The sequence below is a fragment of the Mus pahari genome, chromosome 8 (genome assembly GCF_900095145.1).
Source record: "Mus pahari chromosome 8, PAHARI_EIJ_v1.1, whole genome shotgun sequence".
In the NCBI taxonomy this organism is placed as follows: Eukaryota; Metazoa; Chordata; class Mammalia; order Rodentia; family Muridae; genus Mus; species Mus pahari.
The window spans coordinates 11,848,694-11,855,331 of NC_034597.1; positions in this window are offsets into that span (position 1 = coordinate 11,848,694).

Here is a 6,638-nt window from a genome sequence, read left to right on the forward strand (position 1 = left end):
CGGTCCAGCCCTCCCCAAGCTCAGGACAATGTCCCATGTGGAAGTAATTAGATTTCTCTAGTTATGGCCATAAGTTTCACAGAGAAGACATGTTCTCATGGAAGGAAGAAGGAGATAAAAGGGAGGGAGGGAGGAGAGAGGGAGGGAAGGAGGGAAGGAGGGAGGGAGAAAGGAGAGAGGAGGGAGGGAGAGAGGAAGAAAAGAAAAGGGATTCACCTAAAATGTTCTCACAGCTTTGTCCAGAAAGGTGAGGGGAATTAATCCCAGCACTCAAAAGGCAGAGGCTGGAGGATTTCTGTGTCTTTGAGGCAAGACTCTCTGTGTACAGCAAGTTCCAAGCCAGCCAAGGGCTACATAGTGATATTTTTGTCTCAGAAAACAAACAAAAGCCAAAAGAAGAAAGGCAGAGACTGATTCGTTTATTGGTTGATTTCAGCTTCTCCAAGCCTTCTCATGCTGTCCCTGACTCCGCCTCATCTATGGTGCCTTTGCGCATGGAGCCATTGGCTAAGTGCTATGGTCTCCAGCACCTCCCAGGGCCCAGTCTGCCCAGTGAGCTTGTAAGGACATTCAGAGTGGGTTGTCAATGTAAGCATGTAAGACCACAGCTGGCTTGATTATTTTAATGTACAATGTTTGCCTCCTGATCCAAGATCACCGTTGCAATACCAACCATGCCATTCCTGTCCTAACAAGGTTGGAAGAACAAAAGTCCAAAAAGGAATGGGCTCTCCCTTTAAAAAACGATTTTCAGAGGTTGTTCACACGCCTGACTAAACTGGTAAAACACTGGTTCTTTTTGCCTTCTCACATAGCATGGGCGCTGTCGCTGGGACTGAACACCTGTTGGAAACAAACTAGGAAGGAGTCAGGGTTTGTCTGCGCTCAGGGTTTCGGTGGGATCAGACCTGGGTCCCTCAGCTCATGCATGCTCTTAGGAAGAGCATCCTGGCAGCTGGGAGAGTGGCAGGGAGGCTAGTCACTTCTTGGCAGGCAGGAAGCAGAAAGGGAAATACAGGAAGGGACCAGGGCAAGAATATGTCTCCAGTGACCTACTTCCTCTAAGAAGGCCCTGCCCCTGCCAATAACACCATATGACTTCACCAAGGGAAGAGCTTTTCATCAGTCTGGAGCCCTCGGGATTGTTTCTGGGAATACCCACAATCACCCCAAGGGTGTGTTTGGTTCACATCCCCCAAGTTATTTCTTTCTAGAATGATTTATTTTTTTTACTCTATGCATAAATTGGTGTCTGTGTGGCTATACATCCATGAATGTCATGCCTTCAGAATCCAGAAGAGGGCGTCAGATCTCCCAGAAGCTGTAGTTACAAGCAGTTGTGAACCACCTAACATGAGTGGCAGGAACAGAACTCGGGGTCCTCTTAACCACTCACCATCTCTTCTGCCCAATAGGCATTTTCTTCTTCTTTTAAATTTATGTATTTATTATTATATGTAAGTAGCTATCCTCAGACACACCAGAAGAGGGCATCAGATCTTTTTACGAATGGTTGTGAGCCACCATGTGGTTGTGGGATTTGAACTCAGGACCTTCAGAAAAGTAGTCAGTGCTCTTACCCCCTGAGCCATCTCTCCAGTCCCAGCCACTAGGTATTTCTTAATCCAATAAGGCTGACTGTTAAAATGGACCATTACAGATAGTGATGAAATTTATAATTGGTCAGCTTTTTCTGTTTGCCTTCTTTCTTTGAAATAGGCTCTCACCTAGCCCAGGCTACCCTCAAACTGTAGTGCAGCCTAGGCTAGTCTTGGAAACTGATACTCCTACCTCAGCCCCCTGATTACACACACACACACACACACACACACACACACACACATATATATATATATATATATATATATATATATATATATATATATAATGACAAACCAATATTCTCCTCCTCTAAACTTTTTTTTTCTTGGATATTTTCTTTATTTACATTTCAAATGTTTTCCCCTCTCAAGGTCTCCCCTTCGGAAACCCCCTACCCCATCCCCCCTGCCCCTGCCTCTATGAGGGTGCTCCTCCACCCACCCACTCCCATCCTCCCACCCTGGCCTTCCTCTACACTGGGGCATTGAACACCTTCAGGCCCGAAAACCTCTCCTCCTATTGATGTCCAACAAGGCCGTCTTCAGCCACATATGTGGCCAGCGCCATAGGTGGGCCTCCCCGATGGAGGTGTTGGAGAAGGAACTGAAGCAGTTGAGGGGGGTTGCAGCCCCATGGAGGGAGCAACAGTGTCAACAGGCCAGACCGCCTGGAGCTCCCGGGGACTGGACCGTGCCTCATTTATGTGTAGCTGGGGATCAAATCCAGGGCTTTGTGTGAAGCTAGCTCTACCAAGTTATGTCCCCAGCCCACTCCAGGCCACTCTTACCATCCCTTCCTCTCAGCCCTGTGAGGCAGCTATTGCTGTATGTGAGAGGTGGGGTATCTGTGGTACTGAAAGCTTAAATATGCTGCCTCCAGAGAAGCCAGTGGGGGGGGGGGGGCGTGCAAGCCTGGCCAGGAAGAGGGAAGGCAAAGCCAGAGGCTACCGGTCTCCTCGTGGGCCCTGCTCTGAAATGAGCTCACACATCATGCTTGTGGTTCCCTGGGAAAATAACACAATCCCACGAGCAGTCAAAACAACAATATTTGTGCAGTGCGGTATTAGCTGATGGCCTCCTCCCTCTAGGCTAGCTGGCTGTACCTGGCCCGGGGCTGGTTCCGCACCCGCTCCAAGACCTTCTTCCCTCAACCTCTGGCTCCTGGCCTAAAAGCTCTGCCCTGAGAATCCTCCCTCACCTCTGCTCTGGGTGGGACCCAGCATTCCCCTGACCTCTGTAACCTCTAGGACAAGCGAGGCTCTGGCTCTCCCTCATTGTTAGCTGCAGGATGGAGATTTTTATGTTTATTTTTCAGTTTTTGCCATGTTGGAGTTGGAAGCCAGCGCCTTGTGTTTACCGGGCAAGTTTTCAACCTCTGGGTCAAACGCCCAGCCCTCCCTCCCTCCCTCCCTCCCTCCCTCCCTCCCTCCCTCTCTTCTTCCTTCGATTCCTCTCTTCTCTTCCTTCCTTTTGTCTTTCTATTTTTGAAACAGGGTCTCAGGTAGCCCAGGCTGGCCTCCAACTCACTGTGTCACCAAGGATGACCTCAAACTCCTGAGCCTCCGATCTCCAGATTCCCGGAGCTGGGCTCACAGGCATGCACCACCCCACCTGGCTTATAAGCAGTTTCCTCGTGATGAATTTCTTGTCACCTTTTCTCCTGTCTCGGGCTCTTTTCCTCCCTCCCCTCTTTCTTCCCTTCTCATTCCCTCCCTTCCTAGTTTCTGCCCCTCCTGCTCATTCCTTCCCACACCCCAAGTCTTTTCCTTGTTTGTGCCTCTTCAGTCCTGATCATCCCCCGCCCCTCTGTGTCCCAGACACACTCTTCTCCTCAGCGGCCTTGAGGCCCCTCCCACACCTAGGCAGGCATCCTGTCTCATCTCACACCTCCCGCACCCTGTTTGAGTGATGAGGGTGATGGAGGCTGATGCTGGCAGGGCCCACCATGCATCCACCATTCTCCTGCGCTTTGCAGACCTCCAGGCCACAGAGCTGGGAGTTAGTGCCCCCTGCCCTCCCTGAGAGGATGCTGTTCCTCATTCCTCGGAGGCTGCCGTCGCCTCAGGAGACATACTCCTTTCAAAAAAACGTCCTCTGTAGCTGCCGTGGCTGCTTGCAGGAGCCAGCTGCTTGCCACTGTTGTGTGTCTTTTTAAGTCTTCTTTAATTCTGTGTCTTGTGGCTAGATCCTTCCTGGTCTCAGCTATTGGGGAGTTCAAACAGAGGAGACGGATGTTATAGAACGTTCTTGGTGCTGGATCTAGAGCTTCCATGAACTAGGAGCCTCCACGTCCCCTTCCGTGCCCATTTAGGATGAAATACTTGCTCCCTGTGAGGACCTGTGGACAGACCAGCTCCTTGCAGGGGGCAGCAGAGTGGGGGAAGACAGGGACATTTGTTCCCAGGGCTAGGGGGACCCTTGGGTGTGGTTCTTCTCCAGAATGGTTCCGGGAATCCTGGGATGACTGGTCACCCCAAGGACAGGTGGCTGGCCCGAAGGCACAGAGCTCTGAATGATTCGATACTGCAAGAGAACCCAGAGAGGATGAGGAGGCACAGCTTAGCAAATTTTCTCCTGCTCCAAAGGCCTTGGAGTAATTTCCTAGGAGGCAGGAGGATCACTCTCTGAACTTCTAGGCCTTTCCATGACACCAGGAGTTCTAAGACTAGACATTTCAGGAAACCTTTTCCTTTCCTCTTGTCACTGTCGTCAACAGGACAGATGCAAGCACGGGTGACTTACCTTGTGGGCGCCTTGTTGTACAACAGAGCTTCTATCATCTTGCGGACCGGAGCGGCTCTGGGGTCAGGGTAACTGAGTGTCACTCTCCTCGGATTTTAGTTCCTGCTTGAGTCTCAGTTCCTGCTGCTGCCGTAGCCTGATGCTCTGGGTAACAGACCTGGCAGGACCTTGCAGGGAGCAGCTGGTCCTTTTCCCAGCTGCATTAAGGACACACGGTGCAGAGGTAATGCCCAGTGTGTGTGTGTGTGTGTGTGTGTGTGTGTGTGTGTGTGTGTGTGTGAGCTCCAAGGATGGTGCAGCTTCCAGCAATGGCAAGAGTGGACCGTCTAAGCCAAGGCCAGAAGGATGAGGCCAGCTCTACCCAGACATCACACTAGGGGAAGGACCACCTAGGTAGATACTATGTCCTTAAGCCAGGTGAGCAGGCCCTGTTGAAAGCACAGTCTTCAGGGAGGGGGATGAATGGATATATGGATCTCCTCTTGTCTGCAGGGGGATAGATTCTGAGACCCCAGAGGGTACTTAAGTTTACAGATGGAGCCCTGAACATGAGCTTCTGGTATCTGCCACAGCCTATTCAATAACCATGCCAGTGAACAAGTGACCAACAGGTTAGTGACAGCTATGGAGCAGAGATACACCTGTCAAACAAAGAACTGTACAAATGTGTCAGAGGGTGGTATGGGGCGAGGTCAGAACACAGGAGTCTTCATCAGTGGGTCTCAACCTGTGAGTGATCGTATATCAGATATACTGCATATCAGATATTTACATTATGATTCATAACAGTAGCAAAATGACAGTTATGAAGTAACCACAAAAAATAATTTTATGGTTGGCTGGGCTATGAAGGCTGCACGAGGAACTGTATCAAAAAGTCGTAGCATTAGGAAAGTGAGAAGTGAGAATCTTCATGCTATGGCCAGTTTGTGGGGTAGAACAGGGTCAGGCTCCACCTTGGCTGGACGTCAGCACCAGACCCCAGGAATAGGGATCAGACTGCAACATTTCTCTGTGGCTCCAAGAAAGGTTTTACTCAGACAGAAATGTGTCCAGCCAAGGGTAAAGGAAGGCAGGGGACACGTGTAGGGAGGGAGGCTGGAGCAATGTGGCTGGGTGGGAAACAGCCCTGTGGGTGGCCTGATGAGGGTGGAGGTCAGTAGGTCTACTTCAGGACAGCGAGCTCCTGGCCTGCAGCCCAGGGTGGGGATCTGGTGAGATAAGAGCTCAGGGGCCTTGGAGATGGGAGTCTCACAACGTTGGCTCAGTCTTAGGAGTTCGCAAGCTTCTGTGGGGTCGATCGAATGCTTCTGAGGCTGGCTCCTAGCATTGCTTTCTCCAGGCTGAAGATCCTGAGAAGGCAACTGAGGGGCAGGGGGGCTCAGGGGGACTGAGGCCCAATGAACTTAAGGCTTGGTGAACATGGCTAGGTCTTCTTTCTTTCAGAGAGAGGCAGGGGGTGGGGGCAATTGGTTGATGTTAATTGGCTGGGTAAGGTGGAGAGCTCCTTGGGGTGAGGAGATAGATATGAAGGCAAAGACTTCAGAGCCACCTCCTCTCTCATAGGTGAGAGGAAATAGATGCTTGACACTGTGCAGGACACGAAGGACTCCTCTCTGGACTTACCTGAAAGGACTATTTTGTATTTACTGTCGTCCTCTGAACACGCTAGGCAAGCACCCTGCCACCAAGCTACAACCCAGCCCTCGCCTCACTTTGAGTATTAAGACAGGCTCTTCTTGCCAAGTGGCCTAAGCTGCCCTTGAACTCAGACCCAGTCTGGCTTTGAACTTGCAGCCATTCTGCCTCAGCCTCCTAAGTAGCTTACAGATCTACGCCACCATGCCTGACCTGGCTAGAATTTATTGATTGACTGTGTTTGGAAGCAGCGCTTATGTCCTGTGGTATGCATGGGAAGTCAGAAGACAATTCACAGGAGCTGGGTCTCTCCTTCCAGCATGCAGGGCCTGGGGGCTGAGTTGAGGTCATCAGGTTTGTGGCAAGTACTTCTACTCACTGAACCATCTTGCTGACTTAAAAAACAAAACAAAACAAAACAAAACAAAACTGGCTTACTATGTAACTCTCTGACTGGCCTGAACATGTAGACCAGGCTGGCCTCAGATTCACGGAGATCTGCCTATCTCTGTCTCCCAAATGTTGGGATTAAAGATGTGTACCACTATACTCAGTAACACCTTCTTGATGGCCTTAGCAGCTATTGTCCCTCCAAGATAATTTCGGAGACTAAACCAGTGCTCCCGATCATATGCACTTTTTTTTTTTTTTTTTTTT